The sequence below is a fragment of the Sapajus apella genome, unplaced genomic scaffold (assembly GCF_009761245.1).
Source record: "Sapajus apella isolate SASKATOON/1434 unplaced genomic scaffold, GSC_monkey_1.0 scaffold6, whole genome shotgun sequence".
NCBI classification, from domain to species: Eukaryota; Metazoa; Chordata; class Mammalia; order Primates; family Cebidae; genus Sapajus; species Sapajus apella.
This window is the reverse complement of record NW_022436946.1, coordinates 37850758-37876111: the sequence shown is the minus strand read 5'-3', so window position 1 is coordinate 37876111 and position 25354 is coordinate 37850758. Positions and strand designations below refer to the sequence as shown.

Below are 25354 nucleotides of genomic sequence, written 5' to 3'. Positions count from 1 at the left end.
ATGTTGGCCTTATGCTGCCAGATCATCCTATTTATAAAGAAAAGCCATAAATCTGCATTTTAAAAAATGTGAAATATCCTGACTTTTAAATACTGGCTCAAATTTTTAGAAAACACTGTACTAGACAACATATGTCTGTGGGCCACCTCAAGCGTTAAGGCTCTCTGTAAGTTTGGCATTGAGGAGAAAATGTTGAGTAAAAAATTTTATGCTTTCTCCCTCCTTTTATAAAAAAATGGGAGCTTTTCACATGTTGCTGAGGGCCAAGACCTAAGGGATAAAACCATCCCCTCTTATTTTTAAAATATCCAATATTTGAACTAAAAAAGGCTCTGCCTTCCTTTAAGATTCTACACATTCGCAGGCTCCGCTGGTAAACATTTAACCCAGGCTCTTTTATCATGCTAACATAACAGACCTCAGCTAACTGTTACAACTGCTAAAATATGTGTCTGGGTGGGAAGCCCAAATTAACTGGTAATTTTGAAAAGGAAGCCATGAGGAAGGACAAAAATTTCTCACAGAATATATATAAACACTCAAGTACTCAAGTTTATCAAATTTCCTGAGGAAAGAACTTCCCATTTGTAGCTGACTTATATTATAACAACACACCCAACCATTTCATTTGAATGCTATTTTTAATCAGATCAGCATATATTATGCCTCAGGAACTGAAAGCAAGGAGTACATAAAGTCATCAGCTGTGGATATAGAACACTTAGAAGTCAAATAACATTCCAAACTGGGCAGATCATTTAAAAAGCACAGCAGCTCTACAAAGGAAAAGTATCAACTGTTCTTCTGTGAGTGCATGGTCTTTAAAAAAATCTCCACTGCAAACTTTGGAAAGTTGAAAAACATCTTTTGCAAGATGTGAAGAATGCGTTTGGCAGTGACTCATTTGTGATAACATCATTGGGTGGGCCACTCCCGTAGAATCTATCTTAAGCTCATTTCACTTCGCTCTGGCTTTCACAGTTTAAGGGGCAACTTGGATGATGGTAAATATTAGTACCTCTGCTTTCAAATGATTTTCCTCCTAACTAATACATTCTCAGGCATGTGGAAAAAGAACTCCTGCAAAAGCTCTCTGTATACTAGATTTAACTTTCTCCTGAAAGTCAGGAGAAAGCCTTGACACCATCATGTGAGAACAGAAATCTATATTGCATCTTGTTAACATCACGTGTTATTGTTGCCCATGACTCTGTATTTTTGTCTATCTACAGTACATTTCTCTCTCTTGCCTTCTTTGTTTTCAGTTCACATATAGTTCTGCTCTCACTTATCTTTCTGCACTCACTCTGTCACATCTATTTTGCTTTATCTTCCCCCAGTCATCACTCTGAATTTCTCTTTGTATTTGCTTAGGTTTGGATTTAGCTATTTTTCCTTCTCTAGTCTCTTGTGCCTTCTTTCATTTTCAGACCCTTTTCCCTCCACCACTCACTATTCAAATGAACACTAGCTTTCAGCAAAGGTGTTACCAGGTAGCCACAAAATGCAGTCTTGCACACTTTTATTCCTAAGGTTATCTGAATCAAGTTCACGAATTCATACACTGAACAAATACATTTGTCAAAAAGAACCTTTATTTATTCTGGTGATGAAGGAATGGTTTAAAGTTTTCAGTACTTCTGAAAACTCCTCTGAGCTCCCATCTTTGAGCATTGCAGGCATTGCCTCAGATGGCCAGGCCTAACATGAGCACGCCGCTGGTTATAAAACCTGCTAAAAGACTGACAGAGTCAGAAAGCCATTGCCGCTGATGCGTAGGAATGGTGGCCCACAGGCCTTGCTGGGATCTTTCTGGACTGCAGGCATGGAGGCCTGGACAGCTCTCCATCCTCCTAAACAAGGCGAAGATTCCACTGCACAAGTGCTTTTTGGTGGAGGCATCCTCTTTTCTAGGTAGCTACTGTACTTTCAAGATCTTTGCTGAAAATTAATTTAATTGCCTTAATTCAAACACCAGACAGTGAGTTTTATTAATCTGGCAACTGAACTAACATAGAGCCTCTGGATTTACATTCTACAGAGGGTAGAACGTAGGAGAAAGAGCACAGTGTTGATAACTATACGGACCTGGGCTCAAAAACTAGCATTTTCTCTATAACATGATATCAGGCAAGTTATTAAACTTCTCTGACTTTGGTTTTCTCATCGGTAAAATGAAGCTCTCAATACCTGCCACACAAGATTTATGTGAGGATTAAATTACATCAGGTAAGACAGAAGAATGCCTAGTGTAGGACGGAGACACACAGTCATGCAAGGTAACAGAAGTTAGTTACACATATTCCCAGACTTACTTCTCCCAGTTGCCCATGTGAACTCTGGCTTTGCCTTCCTGGTTCTTCCCTTTGCCCTGATCTGTTTAGGGAAGTTTTGTGATGCAGAATCAGAGGAAAGGTGGGAGAGCAGGTGGGCCACAGTTAGGAAAAGTTTGGGGGCTCGTTTGTAAGGACTGTAAAGCATGAGGAAAGCTAGGGGGAGAAAAAGGGACTTAAAGAAGCATTGCTGTAATTCCATATCCCTCCATGGTACTGAGAAAGGCAAGTCAAGATGTGCTATTCTGAAATTATTGTCACTAGGCTGTATTTCTTTGATATCATTCTGACACTGGGTTAGGTGGGACTGGATACAGAAGAGTTACGGCAAGTATTCTACCGTTTTATTACTATTTAAGTATACAAACGTGTGGGTAGAAGCAGTAGACAAGCAAGAGGGAAGGCGAAGGGAAAACAACGGAGCTGCCAATCTCATTGAGAAAGGAATGTAGGGAGGTGCGAGGAGGCCAGAGGGATGCCAGGTCCCATGACCCAACCCTGATTCACTGGGATCTCAGTGAGTTGCTAGCATTTCGGTACTTCAGTTTTTTTTTCCTTATGGAGAGCTATAGCATTATAGCACACTAGTTGGCCTTTTAGGACCTGGTGTGGAGGTATGCTAGCATCTGGGTCTCCCACTGGCTTCTACTGTTCCTTAAGAAGAGAGAGAGAGAGAGAGAGAGAGAGAGAGAGAGAGTGTGTGTATTTATGTACACACACAAATTCTGGAGCTACCCCTGCACACACCATTAAATCATTTAAAAAGAAAGCCTTCAAAAGGACAACCTGTGTAACCCTTCATACATTCAAACAAGAATATGCCTAAATCCAAAAACACGAAGATTTAGTTTCCTAAAAAATCTCCAAAGAAGTTTACAGCCCCTCACCCCTTGAATGACGTACTTGATTTTCTAGTAACTCTTGTAATGGAAAAATTCCTCTTTGTTACATTTTAAAAATTCCACTTCTGCCTGCATTCCCAATTCTCCTTACCCATTATTTTGTTTTCGCATAGGACATATCCCCTTCTAACAATCACAGAATTTACTTATGTGTTAATATTTACTGCTTACTGTCTCATCTCTTGTCTCCCAACTAGAATAAGTGACCTTGTTCACCGATTTAGTACCTAAAACAGCTCATACCAGGGACTCAATAAACATTTGTAATTAGAAGTTGACTTTTTGTTCTATTTAACATCTGATAAAATCACAAACCTACAGCACTGGAAGGAACCTTAGAAAGGAACCTTTAGAGAAGAGAAAATTGAGGCCCTGTGAGGGGAAGCTCCTTGTTTGAGATTTTGCACAGAATTTCCTGAGCCCTTATCAGAGCTCTTTCCAGCTCATCTCAGTGCCTCCATGCAGAACTGCGGTCCTGGAGACATGGAGAGCCAGGGCAAGAGACAGCCAATGAGAGAGGCCGAATCTGACCTCATTTAGAGCAAGAGAGTCAGTCAGAGAGAAGAAGCTATAATATTTATTTACAGAAAAGTAAAGTCTCATAATAATAATGGTCTACGCATCAGTAGCAGCTTTCATCTAAGGATCTCAGAGAGCTTATGAAATTCTCATCCCACAATGTGAGGTATCATTATCTGCTCTCGGTCAAGTAAGTTAAGAAGCTGAGTGTTCTACGGTCTTATTGCAGGCTGGTTCAAAGCCTCTTTGGAGCTCTATGTCCTCTCCATAGTTTTTCTCATCCTTAACACCAAAAATAGCTTAATAAAGCTGCAACAGCTACAGGAACCTCCTCAGTTAATTTTCTTCTAGACGTCCCTAAAACTATTCTGGCTCATGCCCATTTTCAAGCCAGTGTGCAGAGGAATCACACTGGCCATTTGAGGTGTTCAATCATGTCATGCTCCCTTTTCGGGTCACCAGCGGCTCGGGCTTCCTGAGATGGTCCTGGAGAAAAGCTGACCACAGTGACACTGGAGGTACACAACAACTTTTTGGGGGTAAAAAGAATTTTTTTCTTTCCTCAGTTTACTGCCCGTGCCCCCACATACCCTTTCCATCAACTAGGTTGAAAGTTTTACCCACCCACACAATTATAATGTTCACAATTATTCATCAGCTATTTAAGAGCCACATTAAGGACCAATTAGATTGAGTCAACACAACAAGCCCTGCAGAGGAGCCCATTTAGATTTTGACTAAGGGCACTCTTTCTTCTTGGAGGAGATGGGGGAAACGGTGGATTCTGAAATCTGACACTTCTCATCATAAAGGGTTCTGAGGCCCCTAACTGCACAGAGGCAGGCAGGCCTGCCCTCCTTACTCTCTTGGCCTATAAAGATGCTGTCCAGCCAGTGCAGTTCTAAACAACCTCAGTACCACAATGATGCTGTCCAACCAGTGCAGTTCTAAACAACCTCAATACCACAATGATGCTGTCCAGCCAGCACAGTCCTTAACAACCTCAGCACCACAATGGCCACTTCACTCCATGAAAAGCTGATAGTGTCGTTCTAGAGTAGTGGAGGAACCCTGGTTACAGTTGGCTGTGTACCCTGTGAGCTTCCTCCTCTTCTGCAGCTCCTGGGACTGCACTGCTGACCTTGTCCTTGGGCTGGAAACTTAATGGCCAAATTCCCCAGCCAGCATCCTGAGGTTCCTGGCCCCTTGAAGCAAGCAGAAATTGCTTACTGAGCTCAGGGTTTCACAAAACCCACATTCTGTGGGATAACCAAAGGTATAACGTGGAAAAAGAACTTTGTGATCAAACAAGTTTATGAACTGAGTATAAAAATATGTTAAACAATAGTAGCTCCCTAAAAATTAAATTATCATAGGATCTAGCAATTCTACTTCTGGGTATCTACTCGAAGAATTAAAAACAGGGTCTCCAAAAGGTATCTGCACACCCATGTTCACAGCAACACTATTCACAATAGCCAAAAGGCAGAAGCAACCCTAGTGTCCAATGACAGATGAATGCATAAACAAAATATGGTCTATACATACAATGGAATACTATTCAACCTTAAAAAGGAAGGGAATTCTGACACATGCTACAACACAGATTAACCTGGAGGACATTATGCTAAGTGAAATCAGCCAGTTGTAGGACAAATTCCATATGATCCACTTATGTGAGGTACCTAGAGGAGTTGAATTCATACAGACAAAAAGTAGAATGGTGGTTGCCAGGGGCCAGGGGAATGGCAGAGTCGGGAGTTGCTGTTTAAGGGGTAGGGATTTTAAGTTTTGCAAGATGTAGTCATGACTGGTGCACAGCAATGTGAATACATTTAACACAGCTGACCTTTACTAAAATGGTTAATGTGGTACATTTTAGTGTTATGTGTTTTATTATAATTTAAAAAAACAACACATTAAACAGTCTTTGCAGTAGGACTTCTCAGAGTCTTTAAAAGTGAATGTGCAACAGGAATCCCCAGGAGAGGGATGTAACAAGCAGCTCTTTCCAGCTTATCTGGACACACAATCCATTTTCCACAGAGCACCTCCTGGGACCAACATGCTTCAGAACACGCTTTAGGAAGCGAGCTACTAAGTGGAAAACTGTTAGAAAATATGAAATCCTATTTTTTACATTTACATAGACGCAGGCAAGATTCCAGAGCCTGAAGTTCAGATTTTCAAAACAGGTTTATTTATTTATTTTTTTTTTTGGAGGCAGTCTTACTCTATCTCCAGGCTGGAGAGCAGTGGCGCGATCCTGGCTCACTGCAACTTCCATTTTCCAGTTTCAAGCAATTCGCCTCCCTCAGCCTCCCAAGTAGCTGGAACTACAGGCATGCACCACCACGCCTGGCTAATTTTTTGTATTTTTAGTAGAGACGGGGTTTCACCATGTTGGCCAGGATGGTCTCAATCTCTTGTCCTTGTGATCCACCCACCTCAGCCTCCGAAAGTGCTAGGATTACAGACGTGAACCACCACGCCTGGCTCAAAACAGTTTTAACTCAGCATCATTGTGTCATAGAGGAGAATCAGATTCTATCCTCAGCTGTGCCACTTGTCAGCAGGGTGGTCTTGAACAAGCACTACTCTCTCCAGGCCTCTGATGTCTCACCTGATGTGTGGAAAAAATACCTGCTCAATCTATCTCACTGGTTTGTAGTGAAATCTAATTAGATAACAAATGTAAAAGTATCAAGGGCTATCCAAAACATAGGATAATTAGTAAGTATGTACTAATGCTTATTAAGGTGCAGCAGAAATAGTTTCTGGCAGAAATGAGAGTAGGAGAGCCAGCCCCATGGTGAAGAAATTGGCAATTTAAAATTTGCTCTGTCCAGTGACGGAGAACCATTGAAGGCGGTCAAGGAGGTGGGGACAAGGTGAAGTGTGTGCCTATGTGTGGCAGACGACATCCAAGGGAAAACTGAGATAGAAAGTGTGGTAGCACAGTGCTGGGAGAGAAAGTCCAGGGGCAAGGAGACTGGGAGAGCTTAAAGGACAGATGTTTAAGGCTTGCACTGTGGTGGTATAGATAAAAAATAGAAGGGACAGAAGTAGTAGCTCTGTTTAAAGAACACAGAATAAAAAGTTATCAATATGCTAGATGCATGCAGTTAAGAAAGCATGCTTGTTCCAACAGATTTATAAGTTCTTTGGGAAACAGGGCAGAGGGAGAAGTTTATGACAACCTTTAATATAAATAGCTGAGGAAATAAGGGGATGAGCTGGAAAGCAATGGTAGTAGAAAAGGGATCTCTATTTCTGTCACACTTAGGCTGAATTGGTAAAATGAAGATACTGAGTAAAAATGTCCTACGGAAAAAAAAGGTATATATAAAAATGGATTTGTAGACATGGGCATGGGACACACTAGGCAAGGGGGTGGGAAGTGCAAAACAGAAGGGGGGATATTTGTAGAATCCACGTTAAGATAAAAGATTCATACCTTTGGGTCCTTGAATAGGGGCATTCAGGGGTCTCAAGACCTCCTAAAATATCATGCTGTATCTTTGTGCATATGCATGTACAGGTTTCTGGGTGGAAGATTTCTAGCTTTCATCTGATCTTTAAAAGGCCCCCAAATAGTGATTTCATTGGCATTAAGATCCTTAACACTTGATGGAAAGTTTCTCTCCTGTCTGCTTGATAAATGTGCCATGTTAGAGCATGTTAAGAATAATGTATTAAATCTGTACTTATTAACAAATTTAAGAACCAAAGAATAACTTTTACTCTTCTGTCATCTTGTTAAAATTAAGGTACAAAATCTGGTATAATACTCCAAAGACTCCGATTGGCATTAGCAAACATACTTAACTCAAATATTTTATGTGTATACTGTTAAAAGCATATCTTAAAACCTTGCAAGTATAGGTTTCTTGCAAAAAGTTTAATATGTACACTATTTCTTTAGCACAAGGGTACCTGGATCTGTAATATTCACCAATCTGTAATATTCAAGGTCCCTGCCAAAAACAGTTGTTGAAGCTACTTTTAACAGTCATGACCTTCCCCTCAAAAGGGTGTTATCAAGTAGACTGTGCAATAATGACTATAAATATGTGGCATGCTTATGTTACTATAAATAAATGTTGCACATTCTTACAACCCATTTAATTACTGTTCACCTAAAGCTATGCAATTAACAGAACTGTCTGAATTCTGAAAATGTGGAAAGCCCTCTTGTCTCTCTTAGGTAGTTCTACAATCCTAACAATAGATTTAATGAAGCCTTTTAAAAGCAGGACGATTACATTAAAATGATTGGGGCATGTAAAAATTCATTACATAGATACTCCTGGTGTCTGATGGATTAAATGGCTCATCACACCCTAGAGAGATGTAGAAACAGAGAAGAAAGGAAAATACAACTGTCTGAGTGAGTATCTTATGCCTGAGATTTACCCTGGTCCCCACCAGTCACTCAGGACTACACACTACAACCCAAAGTTTGAGGAAGGCATGCTTGGTAAATTATCAGGTAAATTATGAAATGGCCCTGGGAGTGCTGCTTGTTGACTATAAATTGACATTATAATCCATATATTGATGATGGGAAACAACAATTATGCAAGTTGATATAACTTTTTCCCTTGGAAAAATGATAAGGGATACAAAACCAAAGTATAGTCCCTGGGGAGCTGTCTGGGACTGTGAGAATCCATTACATGCAAGGGCTTCCAGAGATAGAGCCAATAGACTAGTTTGTGTTAAATTCATTCCTAGGTGTTTTATATTTTTCTGTTATTATTGCACATAGAATTGTTTCCTTCACTTGATTTTCCAGCTATTAGCTGGAAAAATAGCTGAAATAGCTAAAATACAGAAATGCAATTGATTTGTCTATTGACCTTCTATCCTGTGACTTTACCTTTTAGTACCTTCTAGTAGTTGTTTTATACATTCCTTATTGCTTGTGATAAACTGTCATATTGCCTGTGAAGAAAGACAGCTTTACTTCCTATCCAATCTTTATGCCTTTTATGTATTTTCCTTGCTCTCTTCCCTCTCGTAAACAGCCCATTCTACTGGCAATGATGTTCCTGTCACTGCATTCTGGTTTGCCTCACACCACTTTTGGACTGGGTCAGGCCATGAAGAACTGTGTCCTTGAGCAGAATAGTGCTGATCCCACCAAGCCATCCTCAGGGACCAGAGGCCTGACTCAGAACCTCAAACTTTTAAGGGATAAGAATTTACAGTTGACTTTGTATGGTTTAATTACTTATAATCGCTCAAGATGCTGACACTTTAAAAAATAAATACTCAAAAGAGGAAATTCTTTGGACTTTTGAGCTAGATATCTGGGCCCACAGAGATTAAACTTCCGATCTTATAGCAAAACTGAGGCTCAGTATGCCCGTTGACTTGCCCAAGGCCAGCTGGTGGCAGAGGAAGAGTCTGTTCCTCTAGACATGACAGAACTGAGAGCACAGAGATCCAGATTCTAGCCCTGAGTAGACCAAGAATGCACTCCTGTCTTTAACAGACTCTAGGTCTATCAGTCTCCAGGAGATCCAAGATGCTCTGAATCTGGTCTAAGTGGACGGGATGAATTGAGTCCAGATGAACCTGGGAATCTTATTTTGAATCTTTGCTAAAGGTGTCCCTAAATCCAGAGCAAGATCACTCAGAGCATTTGGCCATCTGTAGCTGGCTGTTACTATTACAAAATGAATTTTTCTGTCCTGTCCCTTACTCTGAAATAAACTAGATACTAGGATATCACCCAATATCTCTGTTTCTGTTTACATCAATTGCTGACATGATCATCTCATATCAGCACAGACTTGAAAACTCAGTTTAACAACTCAGGGTTCAGACGCAGCCCCTGGAGGTCTGTGAGAATTAGATGAATTCTCTTGGACATGATTTGTACCTTTTTCTTGAAAGAATGTGGCAGAGCAAAAACAAATTGCCAGCCTGTTTAGCAAACATATAACATGCTTCTTCCTTACTAGACATGGGAAATTAACAAGGATGTCCTAAAATTAACAAATACATTTGTTATCAAATACATGTATTTGAATAGCTGAGATTCTAGGACTACTAGGAAGTCCAGTTCTTCAAATTTCCCTTCTTGTGACATAGGCCAAGCATTCTTACTCATCAATCACTTCTCTAAAATAACCGTCAGTTGTTACTGCTAAAACAGAAGTTCCAAGAGTTCCTAAGTGTTTACTGAGATCAGAGCTAGGCCATAACCAGATAAAATAGAAACCAGACAACACACACCAATGGGTGTGTGTTGGATGAAGCTACTAGTTTCACCAAAGAAGAGGAAGCTGGGAAAAGTAGGAACCACCACGCTGGCTACTGCCTTCGGATATTACCTTTCTTTGACTGCAACAACTGTGTGGGGGTAGATACATCTTTTAGCACCCGAGGAAGCCAGCTCCACAGTTAAGTAGCTTGCCCAATGTCAGACAGCTGGCTAATGGCAGAATGGCAATTTGAATCCAGACGAATGTCTCTTAAATCTATCTCTTTAAGCAACTTTATTATAAAAGTAATATAACCACATTAACAAAGAGAAGAAAATCATAATCTCATAATGCAAATATATAATTATTGGCATTTTGGTAAAGTTTTTGTAGGCTTTTCCCACATAGGCATTTTGCTTTCAAAACTAAGTTCACATTCCACATATGATTTGGTATACTGCTTTTTCTATTTAACAACCTTAAATATTTGTCCAACTTATTTAGCAATTTTGATGATCATCATTTTTGCTAATATATAATATCCCACTTAACAGATGTATCATAGTTTACATAACTAAACCTCAACTGGGGAATAATGACATTCTTTTCCATTTTTTTGGCAAAACACAAAATTTCCAAATTATCTCTTGTGTACCATGCTGCCTTCTCAAATATTTATTGTCACGATCAAAAGTTTTAAATAGACAATACTAGTCAATATATAATTAAAAACTGTGACAGAAATATTTTGAAAATGCCACCATCACTAATCTTTCTGGCCTGGAATCAAGTAAATCTGATGAATGCTATTAATGAAGGGTGACCCAAAAATAACAAGTTAAAAAAAGCTGCACTTCTGAGACTCCAGAGAACATGTGCTTTTAATGGTTTAATGCTCTACTTTCAGTTTCATAGGAATGCCAACGAAAGAAGTTAGCCTTACTAAAATCTAGATTTGAAAGATGGAAAATTTTAAACAACAAACCAAATCCCACCAGTTTTATAATCAGAATGGTTAGAATTTACAAACAAAGCCAATATGCTCACAGGGGACTATTCCTATTTCTCAGTTAATCTGCTATTCAAAATATCATGAACTCATTTTTCTCAGGTCAAGTGAATGAGCAACCACAGGGCAGTTCTGAGTTCTCATCAAAGAACCCTACGTGGTAAAAACAACGCCACCACCAAAAAAAAAAAAAAAAAAAAAAAAAAAAAAAAACAACAACAACAAAAAACAGCAACATCAGCCAGTGTAAATTTACTGAATGTATAAGTCACAAAGCATGGCTGTCAGAAAAATCACTTGTTTTGGGAAGCAATCTCCAAAATATTTATGTGCCTCTGTGTAGATATCTGTTATAAAAGCTTTATTAGGATCCATGCCACCATCAGTCTGATGTGGAAACAGCACATTTACACGCTTGGCAGTATTTACTCCTCAGAGAACTGGAGATTATTGCTGATCAGGGAAAAGTGAGTGAAAATGGAGAGAAACGGTGTTTCCATACCAGTAAATACGAAGATGGAATCTACTCCCTAATAACAATGCGACCCACAGTCCATGCAAGCTAACCTTCCACCCTTTCCATAATGGCTGCTTAAAATCTACACCTTTCTCTTCATTTCCCCAGCTCTCTCTAACCCCACATATTAATGGAGAGTTGTACTTCATCAGAACCTAATGACATCCTTCCTCGCCAATGTTTAGCTAATCCTGTATTTCATTTCTTTCCTTCATACTTCCCCTTGCCTTAAAAGTTAATGTTTCTTCATGGGAATGTCAAGTGGTACAACCACTTGGGAAAACAATTTGCTATTATTCAGCAAAATGGACAACACACACACTTTACTACCCCAAAATTCTTCCCTTAGGCACACATCCTAGAGAAATTGCAGCAAGATGTACATTCAATAATGTTCATAGCAGCACTGTTTAAAATGGCAAAACTGAAATGTCCCAACTGTCCTTGAGAGAAGGGGTAAAGTGGTCTCCCACTCACACAGTGAGTGAACCAGAGAGCAGTGAAGATAAATTTTATGCACGATGCTTCATGCATCAATAGGAATGAATCTTAAAAACAAACGTTGATGGAAATAAGCAAATGGTAGACGATATAGTCTCAAGGTAAATAAAAAATGTTAGCAATAAATTGTTTAGGGAAATAAACTTACAGAGAAAAGCAAGGAAATAATAAACACAAAATTTAGAATAGTGGTTCCATTGAAGGAGAAGGGTGTGGAGAAAAAGAACTCACAGGGGCTTCCAAGCTGCAGGATGAGTAAGAGGGTTGATTATTTCTCTCTGACACACACACAATGTAGATGTGTGAGTGGGTGTGGACACATATACACATATCTATTCCTTTGTATGCCTCATATTAAAAATAAATTTTCATGTTACCCTGAGCCCTGAGCCCACCTTCCTCAGTGCCTCCTTCCCAGCACTTTGACCCTCTGTAGCTTGGGCCTGGACTCATCTTAGGTGGAGCACTTGCTCCTTCTGCCTCCCAGCTCCAAATAGAAGACTCAACATGATGACCTTTGTTCTCTGCAAGGACTCACCTGTGTTTATCCAGGCTACCACTGATGGGAAGAAAGGGTGCCAACGTTGCTGCAAGGGAATCCGCAAGGAGTGCCCATTTCTGATCTGTCTGCCCTGAGTGAAGATGCCTTTTGCTGAGTTGTACCCGGGAACTGCAGGTGGCAGTCCTGGCCTAGGTCTCCCACCCACAAGCCAACCTCAGGGTCTCCTCCTGTTCACAAAAGTCCAGCTGTTGTATTACCACTGCCCCAATTACTACTGAGTGGTATCTCACTACTACTGACTTCCCCAAATCACCCCTTCTTCCTTCTTCATTCCTATAGAATAATCCCAGACCTACCCATCTCTCAGACACCCAGGCTCCCCACCTTGGCATAATTCTCCACCTTTCCCATCCCTATTTTAAGGGTAAACTCTGAGTTAATTTTTCTCCTTTGCCCACAGTTAGGTCCTGGTCTTAGTACCATGGCCTGAATTTAGACAAAATGAGAATTTTTATTGAATTTACTCTATTTCAGGAATGTTTATTCTAAAAACTTTTCTTATTTCCTACTCAAAAATTAAAATTGGTAAGTTATTTCAAAGGCAAATGAATTCAGCAGCTTTTTCACTTCAATTTTTCTCACCTGTTTAGTAGACTACTTGTAAAAACCAGAGAAACTCTAACTACTGTCCTAAAGATCTGAGTCTAGGTAATTTGATTTTCTTAAAAAATATTTCACACCATCTGCATTGTAACATGAAAACAGAATAGCAAACCTCCATTTTCATTTTAATGATCCTATTTTCATTTGCTCACAGGAGACATACTAAAGTGAAGGATGAATGTGAAAAACAAAAACGAAAAGTAAGGACAGGTTTCTGCAGGTGGTAGCATACTGTAAAGCAAACTCTAAACTCGGCTCCAGGAGGAGCAAGACGCTGTGGTACAGTAATAGGGCTGGGCTAAGTGGACACCTTCAATGCAGGATTCTGAGTTCGGCAAAAAACAGAGAAACTGAAAGACAAGTCTGAAAGGCCTGGTAAGTGAAGGTGATTCCAAAGTGAGATGTGACAAGAACTGGACTCAGGGACCTGGTTGTGAGGAAAGAGAAAAATTGGTAGGCCTTCAGAGAAAGGCATTTGAGGTAGCCAATTCCTCCAATTTGGGTGAAGAATGCTCTCAATGATCATGAGAGATGGTGATATGACAGAAAACATGAAAACCTGTCATTCACCATCTCGAATCTCAGCTGAGATATGGAGTGGATACTCATGGGTCAAACATCAAGTGAATGAGGGTTGCCTAAAATTTACATGCAAATAGGCCTCAGATTCACTGATTTGGGCTTTAGCCCCCAAAAGAAAAAATTTAAAATTATATTTCCAACAAAGAAAACGAATGCTAGGTTGTGCGTGGTGGTTCATGCCTGTAATCTCAGAACTTTGAGAGGCTGAGGCGGGAGGATGACTTGAGCCCAAGAGTTCAAGACCAGCCTGGGCAACATAGGGAGACACTGTTTCTACAAAAATAATAAAAAAAATATTAGCCAGGCGCTTTGGCGTGCACATGCAGTCCTGGCTAGTAGGAAGGTTGAGGTGGGAGGATCACCTCAGCCCAGGAGGTTGAGGCTGCAGTGAGCCGTGACTGTGTCACTGCACTCCAGCCTGGTTGAGAAAGTGAGACCCAGTCTCAAAAAACAAACAAACAAACAAAAACAACAGATGCTTTTTTTGAATGAACACACTTTGCTCTGTTGGTTCTGAAATGAGCCAGCAACATTATATAGTATTTGCTATTATTAAACAGTATCATCTAGAAAACACAGAAGTCTAATTATACTTTCTTCTTGGCCACTGTAAAAATAGAATAATGTAAAGACATGTGATTGGCTGGTTAGGCAGTATTTATTAACACCAAATATAAGAAAACAGAATAAAGATTATGGTAACTGTCAAAAGCTTTTTGTCCTACTAGTTCATGGGCCATGTACAAAAAAAGCACTCCTGGCATTTTACCTGTGAGGCCTTCCCACACCTAGCATCTCACTGCAGTCACCATAACGACTTCTAAACTTCACAAGTCGGTTTTATAAGTTATTTCATTTTCAATACTGAGGGATGTTCAAACTTCTTCCCATTATCAAATTTACGATTTTGCCATAAGCAGCACTTTGATATATATCAAACTCTCTTATAAAAGAAAAAAACATTTTTTCCCTTATCTGGTAACAGAATGGGAAAGTGGCAGGTACTCCATTTTCCCTCCTACTACTTTTTAGAATATTCTAAAGGTAGACAAAATCCTCCCCCGACACAAAGGTTTTGTGTTTTTTTTTTTTTTTTTTTTTTTTTTTTTTGATTAGGAGGAGTCTTGTTCTGTCACCCAGGCTGGAGTATAGTGGCGCAATCTCGGCTCACTGAAACCTCCGCCTCCTGGGTTCAAGTGATTCTCCTGCCTCAGCCTCTTGGGCAGCTGGGATTACAGGTGCGTACCTGGCTAATTTTTGTATTTTTAGTAGAGACAGGGTTTCACCATGTTGGTCAGGCTGGTCTTGAACTCCTGACCTCGTGATCCGCCTGCCTCGGCCTCCCAAAGTGCTGGGATTACAGGCATGAGCCACCACGCCTGGCCTTGGTTTTGTCTTAAATTATCATAGCATTATGTATGTTGACACACAGCAACAGAAAAAATAATATGGACAGGAGCCTTCCCTCTTGCCATTCTTCTACCCTATGTAGGAATCCACTCTACATCAAAGTTGGGAGTTAGTCCATCCCTGGCCAGTACCGACCAAAGAAAGGGGGGCACAACAAGTAGAAGTTGGTAAGTTGGTACATGATGATTTTCTCCCCTCACTGGCATCTCTTCATCTAACTCCTGTCAGGGATTTCACAGCACTTTGTGCCTCCACTTCAGACACTCTTCACAACTGCACTTTACCCTTGATGACGGTCAGCTTCTTCCATGGCCAACCTCACACTGCTCTTTGGTGAGACCTCAGGATTTACTCAAGCCCCTGAGGCCCACATACTCTCTACCACATCACACTGCCTGATGTTCCACCCTGAAACCATCTCACTTTCTCATGGCAGCCTTATTTGGAGGGACTATGCAAATGCATAAATTGTTGGTTTTATCTCTTCTGTTATCATCACCAATCCACCCAGCATCTCACTTCCTTTCACTTTACACTCGGACTGTATTCAGTAGTGACACATTTCACAACGTAATGAACACCTCTAGATCTTCCGAGAAGCCACCATGTTCACCCAACAGTGGGGGCTACTCTCCACAGACTACATATACCCACAAAGGAGGATCAGTCTTTAATAGAGGTGAACCCTTAACCCTAAGATTAGTACTCTTCATGTGAATGCAAGATTCCAGTCCCTCCTTTAACAATATCATCCAGCGGGGCACAGTGGCTCACGCCTGTAATCCCAGCACTTTGGGAGGCCAAGGTGGGTGGATCACAAGGTCAGGAGTTCAAGACCAGCCTGGCCAAGATGGTGAAATCCCGTCTCTACCAAAAAATACAAAAAATTAGCTGGGCATGGTGGTGGGTGCCCGTAATCCCAGATACTCAGGAGGCTGACACAGAGAACAGCTTGAACTGCACCTGGCCTTGGTTTTGTCTTAAATTCTCATAATATTATGATAGTATGTTTTCAGTGAGCAAACATACATAATGCTATGTATTATGTTGCAGTGAGCTGAGATTGCACCACTGCATTCCAGCTTGGGTGACAAAGCGAGATTTTGTCTCAAAAAAAAAAATCACCCATGAGCTAATATTTGGGTATGTTACAGGAAGCAGAACTCAAGATTTAAACCTACTGACATCAGTGAGGGCATCCAGGCACCTCTACACTCAAAGCAGTGACTGACTACCCCACCAACTTTCTCTTCTATGTTACTGCTCCATCTCAGGGCATTTTCACAAGACTACTGGAGTGATAGATCACAAATGCAGAACACTTTGATGACAGCAAAGCACCTAATAGTCACTCAAAAACATGTCTAAGCAAGATGGGAAACCCTGGGCCAAGTAATGATTCACTTTAGTGGCCTCAGTGACTGAATGACCACACCCAAGGGCACTAACATCATGGAAGAACAACATTGACCTGGAGAGAGGTCCTTGGAACAGGGCTTTGCACATTTGTCCTTTGTCAATGTTTCATCAAGATGTCCTTATAGCATTCACAAATAATTCACAGCTGAAAGGAGATAGTTAATTAGTTGGAAGACAAAATAGAGATTTTAAAAGACTTAAATAGGCTAGAATGACAGCCATAACTGACCAAAAGAACATCATCCACCTCTCCAAATTAACAGATAAAATCTTGCTTTCAGTTGTAAATAATCTATGTATGTGTGGATAGGACAGTGTCTCACTTGCTTCCTATTCAGTTGTTTACTGAACAGAAACAACTCATCCTGTTTACAAGTTCTGCCAGTGATTCTGTCCTCAGACTCTGGGTGGGTAAGGCTTTCAGTCATAGACATTCAGAGTCATATCAATTTACCATTCTGACTTCAGACCAGGGCTTCCTTTTACTCTGGGTTCAAGCACCTGTCTTGGGTCCTACCTCATTTCAGTAGTTGACTCTATAACTCATTCTTTTGGACTCAATTCTTTGCATCAGCTGCTGAAGTCCCTGTACATCTGCATGGCTCATCTGCCTCATGATATGCCTAGCCAGACATTTCCACTGCCAAACATCTATCCATCTAGACAGCCACCTATAGAAGAGTTTCCTCTGTACTATGCCTTGCCAGGTTATCTGAAACTCCTCCTGTTTACTCTGCTGCTGGTACCCTTTCCATGAGCATGCCCCAGCTCATGGATCTGTTTGTTCTCTGGATCCCTATGTGTTCTATATTCTGGATCTGAAGCTATCCCATCCAGCTACTGACAGAAATCCAGATCTTCTATATAGCATGGAAAGGAGATGAGTTTCAAGCCATTCATACTTAAGAAGTTCTAAGGATTTTTATCAAATATAAGCTCAATGCAAGCTGAAGATATGATAAAGTGAACTGATGACAGATGTAATATTGGTCTGCATCAGTATAGCATGTACTGATGCGGAAAATGTGTGTCTAAAGAGACCTGATAGTAACCCCTTACTCTACACTTATCAAATCATCTTCTAAGTACTGTGCTCATGTCCAAGTGCCATGTTTTCAAAAAGACGGTGATATAAAGGGAATGTATCCAGGAGGAAGTGACCAGCATGATGGAATTCCTGACACCTGCTAATGCAAGAAAGTTGTAAGAACTAGGGCTCTTGGATTAGGAAAAAAGGATTTTTCAGGGGTTGGGTTTTCAGGTACTGAAGGGCTCTCAAATGAAAGATGACCTAGAGGCTTGTATCACAAGAGGCATCTTGGGGGTCTGCAGGAACATGGTGGAAGAGGTGGACTGGAGCACTAAGTGCTTGTCCCATCTCCGCTCCAGACTTAGGTGACCTGGCACCTCTAGCCTCAGTTTCCCCCAAAGACTGAGAGGGTATGATTTCCAAGGCCTCTCCCAGCTTTCAGAGTCTGCAATTCCTCTTCTTTACATAAACCTCAGTCTGAGAAAGAAGACAGGCATGGCTTTGCCTGCTCTGGGGACTGGGAGAAGAGACTAGTTCTTAGATCTTCCAAGTGGCCTCTTCCAAGAAAATTAAACTGACTGAAGTAATGAGTGAAACAAGAGGTTGCAAGTTTTATGTTTTCGTAAATGTAAATTACAGAAATTCCCAGGTTGAGGTATGTTAGGCAGAAGGTATTTGTTCCCCCAAAGGTATTCACTTCCTAATCCCTGCAACCTGTAACTATTACCTTATATGGCAAAGATGTGATAAAGTTAAGGATTTGAGAGGAAGAGCTTATTCTGAATCATGCAGCAGGCTCTAAAAGCCATCCCAGGTATCCTCATAAGACGGCTGCAGAAGGAGACACACAGAGGATAAGGCAATGTGAGGGCAGAGGCAGAGACTGGAGTGATATGGCCACAAGTCAAGGAACACCTGCAGCCACCAGAAGCTGGGAAGACAGGAAACAGATTCTCTCCATCTCTGAAGGTACTGTGGCCCTGTTGACACCTTGCTATTGGACTTCTGACCTCTTAAACTGTGGGGGAATAAATCTCTGTTGTTTTTAGTCATCAAGTTTGTGGTAATTTGTGACAAGAGGCATAGTAAGTGAATAAAGAAGGTTTTCTGCTTAAAAAAATTTTGTTGTGGGCTAAAAGTGAGCAGTAATAACCTTTTAAAGGAAAAGCTTAAATTTTTATGTATATTTATGGCCTATACGACACCAGTCTTAGAAAACGGCAGCTCTGCTCTTAAAAGTGTTTAGGGGCACTGACAAAAGCATCTTTTAAGCCATTCTTCACACATATTTTATTAATAATCTTTCCTTCACTTGCAATTTCAGCAGACAATAAGTCTATGCAAGGCAGACAACCAAATGATTCTGAGTTCTACAGAGCAGGCCTGGCTGAAGCAAAACAAATTATGCAGTATCTCATGGCTACAGGAGAAAGCCTCCACGTAAAAACAAATGGTACAAAGTATGTAGGTGAGAGCTCGTCCTGTCTCTCCATTGTAACGTGGGCAGCATTTCTCCCCACTCTCTCCTGGCAACATCCAGCTTTTGTCATATGGAAATGATGAATGCTACTCAGATGAAGAATCTAAGAAAATGATTACCAAGTCTGGGAGGCAGCAGTGGAAAGAAAATGAGTGTTTCATGGGCTTCCCCTACGCCCACTGCCTGCAGAATGCCACCCCGGCAAGTCATTTGCACACTGTCACAGGGCGACCACCTTCCAGGGCCAGGTCAGGTTAAAGAGGTGACTCTCTTTTCAAGGTTTCCAATTGTTCCTTGATAAAACAGCATTACTACTTTTAAAACACAAATCAGGGAGAAAGTCCTTTTAAATTCAGTGAAGAGAACATGAAAGATGTGAATTAAATTACCAGTTAAGTTACATGAGGCTGATAATGATGGTTTCAGGACAAGAGAGCATCCACAGTGGAGGAGAAAGAGAAGGGTGCTTCAAGCTTGAGACATACTTTTGGATCTTGCTGCTTCCTAGATGTTGGTCCTTGGGCAATTCGTTCCCCGTCTGTTTAGCTTTATTTTCCTCTCATACGACATGGGGCAACTGAATAAGATAACATGGGGCCTAAAACTGTGATTGGTCTACCAATGTTTAAGGAATGAATGAACTGTTCTATATCCAGGACTAAACAAGGAACCCCCAATTCTCCTCAAATCACAAGGAAAATGTTATTATCTGCAGCCATTCTAGATCAGTTATCAATATCCTCCTAAATTTAGAATGTCTAGGAAGAGGGATTTTTTTTTTTTTTTGGAAATTCAAATTGGCAAAGGGCATACTTTTTCTTCTCAGACTGCACTTAGTTTTACAACCCAGGGATTTATGTAAAAGAAAGCTGGTCAGTTACTACAAATGATACATAACAATTATTTTTGGCCAAAGACTAAAAATGTTTGCCTTTCAGTCTCAAACAGAATTCTAAGCATGTCCCTACCTCCTAAACACACACACACACACACACACACACACACACACACACACACACACGTGCATGCATGCACGCGCGCGCGCGCGCACACACACACACACACACACACACACACACACAGAAACACACACACCCATGCATGCATTCTTGCTCTTTCTCTCCCTGCCCCCAAGCCAAAGCCATTTCCTTTTCCTGGTATGCAGTCACCAAGAATGTGAGTTGTGTGAAACGTGATACTTACTCAGTTATATACTGAGGCTGAGAAAGGTAAATGAAGAATGTAAGCCACTTTGGCTTCCTATAGTTTCTGGGGCTGGCAGCCTGAAGTACAGGTATTAGGGAGGATATGAGGGACAATTCCCATCTGTACATGAGAGCTGCCCTGTCCAGTGTCCATGGGCTGAGAGACACCACAAGCACCTGAGTCCAGCCCCTGCAACTTGCCCATGCCCATTCAGGAAGCGATGGCTCCCGCAGATGGCAGGGAGTTGTGCTTATGCTGTTCTTCCCTTTCTCTTCTTCACTCTCTCCCTTACCTCCCTAAGGCAACCAGCACACACATTGGGGTGGTACACCCCAAGGCCAACATCACCCTATTCACACTAGAGACACATCCTCATGTCACTCCAGCAACCAGCATTGTGAAGCCTTTGGATACCCCATGTAAACACTGCTGGCCTCTGACCACAGAAATCTTATTCTTCCCACAAAAGAAAAAGCTTGTATGAATTAACTTTCCCACCTCTTAGCCAGCTGCATAGAAATCATGTGAACATGGCTTCAAAGCTGGATTCCTGATGCAGCCTCAAATTTCTAACCCTCGATTACTTAGAACTAGATTTTTTCCCCCACAAGACAATTATCCCCACAATAAGAATCTAAGATATTTTTTACCATTTCTCTTGGGATTTATTAAAATCAAAGAAACACTGAAAAAGTAGCAACTTCCATGTACATTCTACTTTAACAGACCAACACATTTCAAAGAATTCACTCACTCAGGGGCAAAAAAAAAATTCTAAGGCAGGAGGTAATTTTTCTTTTTGCTTTGCTTCTTGAATGACAATTTTTGTTTTGGAAGGCCTCTGTGTCTATCAAATAGACATATGTTTGTGGCTGTATTTGTGGCCTGAATGCAGCTGTCTAAACCCTGCAAACAGTTGGAATGACACTATAGGAATTCCTGGTCTCCCTGAAACTGCAAAAATGGCAGGGCCTCTCTCATGGCAGGCACTGAAATACTTTTAATCACACCAGACAAAGGCCATCCAGGATGCATGGAAACCAAACCTTTCTCCTCGGCCCTCTGAGAGTAGTTACGACCAAAGTAGATATTATTTTCATCAAATCCTTTTAAATCACTAAATAGGATGACTCAATTTCATCAGCTTTTTATACAAAAAGCACATTTTTGTTCTGATATAACTTGATTACATATTTTTCAAATTTTAAATGAGTATTAGTTTCAAGTTTTAAAAATACACCTTTTACATTTAAAGCAATGGTATCTGGAAACGAAGCTCAGAACTGCAACCCTCAAGAATCCTAGAAGATTCTGTGGGGGGAAAAAAAAACATTTGTTTTAATGTTTCCCTTGTGCACTACTGCTTCTCCCTCTTTTATCTTTGAACTCTCTTTGCCTGCCCAGATTACTTCATTTTTAAGAATGATCTGTTCATCTGTCTGCTTGAAACTTTGTACTTTTGGAGAGAAAGTCAAGGAATGATGGTCTTATCACCGCATAATGCTATTAACAAGCATGGTTTCCACTCATTCATGCCTGCCCAATGTTTTAAGAGGACCTCCTACGAGCCAGGCACTAGGCTTGGCACAGAGAAGAATTCTGGGCTGACAAAGCCTGCAGTTCCACAGCGAACACTGCTATTAAGTCATTGCATAGATAACGACACAACCACAATGACAGCTTTGAAGCAGCCCTGGCAATAGGGGAACCCCATCCAGACTGAGCCTGTAGGGAAGTGTCAAGGAAGACCTCTCAAAAAAGTAACAAACGCCGCTTTCTCAGAATTTACAAAACTTTAAAAAAATAAGGGATACAAATATATTGTCTCAAAAATTATACACATTCCAAAGTGGGAAGGGGAAAGCTCTGGCCCAGACAGATCTGAGTAGAATAACTACTATCACCACAGTACCTTGAGCCACTCATGGCTCCCTCCCAGGACTGCTGTCATGGAGAAGTGTAACAGAGATGATATAAAGCACTCTCCATAGCAGAAGTTCAATAAGCCATAGATACTAACTAATACAGAATTAAGGCTAACTTGTCTTTGAGCTTTAACATGTCAAAATAAAGCTCATTTTCCACGTAGAGTTCTGTCTTTACAAAAATGTTCAACTAAAAGGAGAAACTTAAAAATCCATCTGAAGAACAAATACTGTAACTTCGGTAATTTTTCTCCACTGGGGTTAGCCAACAGGTATCATTTACTTATACAATGGACGCACATCCTATATTAGATTCTTCTGGATAGGTAAACACAGACAAAAAGAAAAGCTGATGTTCAGCAGTGTTCTACCAGCAACAGGAAAAGGTTCTGAAAGTGGAACTTCTAGAAAAGATCTGTTAAAACAGCAAACTCCCCTAAGGCAATGACTGTTTCTCAGGTCAGTAACCACTTGACTGAGGAGAGGGTGCGGGCAGAGCCCTTCAGACTCATTCGGTCCAAGCGGCATTTCTACCCCTGCGTAGCTTCTCTTACTCTGGGTTCCCTGAGCACTTACAGACACCTGCACCATGGGGGTCAGTCACCCATGTTCACTGTTTTGTTAGACACTCATTGCTCCTTCAGTTCCAATCCATAACTGGCCTTATCTAGCATTCTTTAGACTGGTGGCCAACAGCCCTTTTTCTACTTTAATTCAAGACCCAAGTCAGAAAACAAACAAAAAACATATTTGGTTTGTGTTTTTAAATTTAAAAATGAGTAATTTTAAATTTTACTTGGTCCTGGGAAAGGGACTGCTTTACTGATAAGATAAATGAGACTTGGAGAGGAGAAATGATTTGCCTAAGGTCAAATAGCAATTTAACAGCAGAAGTGAGGCAAACTTTAACACATTCCATTCAGTGCCCCCACACCCCACTGACTGAGCCCTGCTGTTTGCCTGGCATGGGGCCAGGACAGGGAACCCAAATGAATGGACTTCCACCTCCTGTGGTTGCAGGATTCACTGCCTGAGTTGGACAGGGCAGGGCAAGTCCTGCAGTCTGGGGCAACCCCCAGGCATTTCTTTGGGCTCCCCTGCACAACATTGCCCTGAGGGGGCTCCTGGCACCCACAGGCTCTTGCCTGCTGTGGACCTGGCCTAGTCCAGAAGGGTCACCGTGTACTAACCTCCAATGGCAGACAGCCTTTGCCAATCCCTGGCTTCCACAGCCAAAACCTGAGTGCATGAGGATTCTAAAAAGGCTCCTTCTGCCTTGTCCTCACTAGAGCTGCTTTATTTCCCCAAGTTCCCCTGGTTTGTATGAATTGAAAAGCCCATGACTAGCAGATCACAGGCCATCCTGCAGAAGCTAGGTGCCTGCATGGGGTCAAAGGTCAGGAGTTACTCATCATTGTTCTGGAACAATGTTTCAGGTAGTATACTTCCCTAACTTACAAACTGGCTGCTTTCAGAATGGCTCTAGTTCAGGAAGAAAAGCCTCTTTTGCACTCAAATCAAGAAGAGAAATAACCCCAAGTCATTCTGAGATGATGAGGGGCAGCCCCAAAGTGGCCAGCAAACTGAGGAACACAACTCAGAATAGCTGAAAAGTTACACCCAAGGCAATGTGGTTGGGCAGAGTAGTGGGGGCTGAAAAGGAAGCCTGGGTGGCTAGCGAGAGCTGCAAGGTCCAGCCTTTCACTGGGGCGCCTGGGAGATAGAGAGAAGTACAGGCAGAGAAGGCTTGGCAAACATTCAGAGAAAGAATGCATTCACAGCTCCTTCTCACACCCTCTCCATCTCAGAGTTTCTCTGGATAGCTCAGCCCTCAGTCAGAGCTTCCAAGCCCCTTCTGCACAGCTCTCTCAGGTTGTACCACAATTACCTGAGTACTAGTTAGTCACATTCACTTTTGTCTCAGCAGAGTCCAGCATGATGTCTAATACCCAGTGGGAACCAAAAAACGTTAAGTTAATGAAAGAATGACCTGCTACACAGTGGCTGCAATCAAAGATGCCACTCAGGCAGAGGTGAGCAGCAGCCATCTGAAAGTGGAGGAAAAACAATGAATGGACTGACCTCCTTGACCAGCCTGAGGACAGGTGCTCCCCATTCCCCCCCAGCACGAAGGCTACTCACCCATGGGACAGCTGTTCCATTCTATTTCTGAGGTGGGAGCCATAACTTATAGTCAAAACATATGTTCCCATAAATTACCAGAATTGAGTGTCACAACTAAGGGAAGGCAGAAAATAGTGGCTCCGCTAAGGAAGGTAAGATTTTCTTTCTATTTCACATACCAGTTCCATCTCCAATTCAATCTCTGTCTTAGAAATCTATGGACTCAGAATTATAATCCCACACTGAAAGTAGACTTCATCCTGGGTTCCAACAGGAAGCCCTTTCCAATTCACAAGGCACATGCTCTCAGTGCAAAACTTGCCAACTTACTTTTTCCACGTCTAGATCAGCATCCTGCTTCTTCAAAAAAACTGTAGAAGAAGAAGAAGAAAAAAAGTGAGACATCAAAAGGGAACCAAGTACTCTCTGCCTACAAACCACCCACAAAGCACCACCATAGAATTTCCATTTGTTGCAGACAATCAATTTGGCCACAATTTTTTTTCTCATTCACACAATTGCTAAGTCACAGTTGCCACAAACACCTGCCTGAAACTGCAAAGACCTGGTCTTGTACCACCAAAAGAAGCCATCATGTGATTTTAACTTTCTAGAACCAAGAAAGATAAGGATGGTGACCTTGTGTACACACACACACACAAACACACACTTCCCTTTTTCAGAGTCTCTACAAGCCATCCATGTTTGGGGCACAAAATTGAGTCTTCCAAGGGCTTACTCAATTTACCTCTTGTATTAAAATACCCCCAGCACCCAGCCCATACCTTTCCTACTTCCTATCCGACTGTGGGTGGGCCTCACTGTCAAAAAAGCCTTTTGGGGTTGGCCCCTGGTTCCCATCAGCTGGGGTTCCCCTCAGCAAGAGGTTTGCCAACCCACCAACCTGCACTAACTTGTCCATGGAACTTCACCTCCAGGATTACCTTAGAACCTTGTGCCAAGCCCCTGGCAAGGCTGAGTGCTGGTTCTGATGACACCCATGCGTGCTTCACATTA

The 25354-nt window shown here is 41.4% G+C and overlaps 1 protein-coding gene across 3 annotated transcripts in view; it reads right to left on the bottom strand.

Annotated features, from left to right (window-relative positions):
* The window catches only part of FYN (FYN proto-oncogene, Src family tyrosine kinase), a 218201-nt gene that overhangs the window by 165969 nt on the left and 26878 nt on the right, over positions 1-25354 (bottom strand). For 2 of the 3 annotated variants that reach the window (XM_032274998.1, XM_032275006.1), the window contains exon 2: positions 24668-24708. The exons of the other annotated variant lie outside the window; for it this stretch is intronic. The gene's annotated coding sequence lies outside the window, so the exon portion shown is untranslated. The remainder of the gene's footprint in view (positions 1-24667; positions 24709-25354) is intronic. 3 annotated transcript variants of the gene reach the window in all.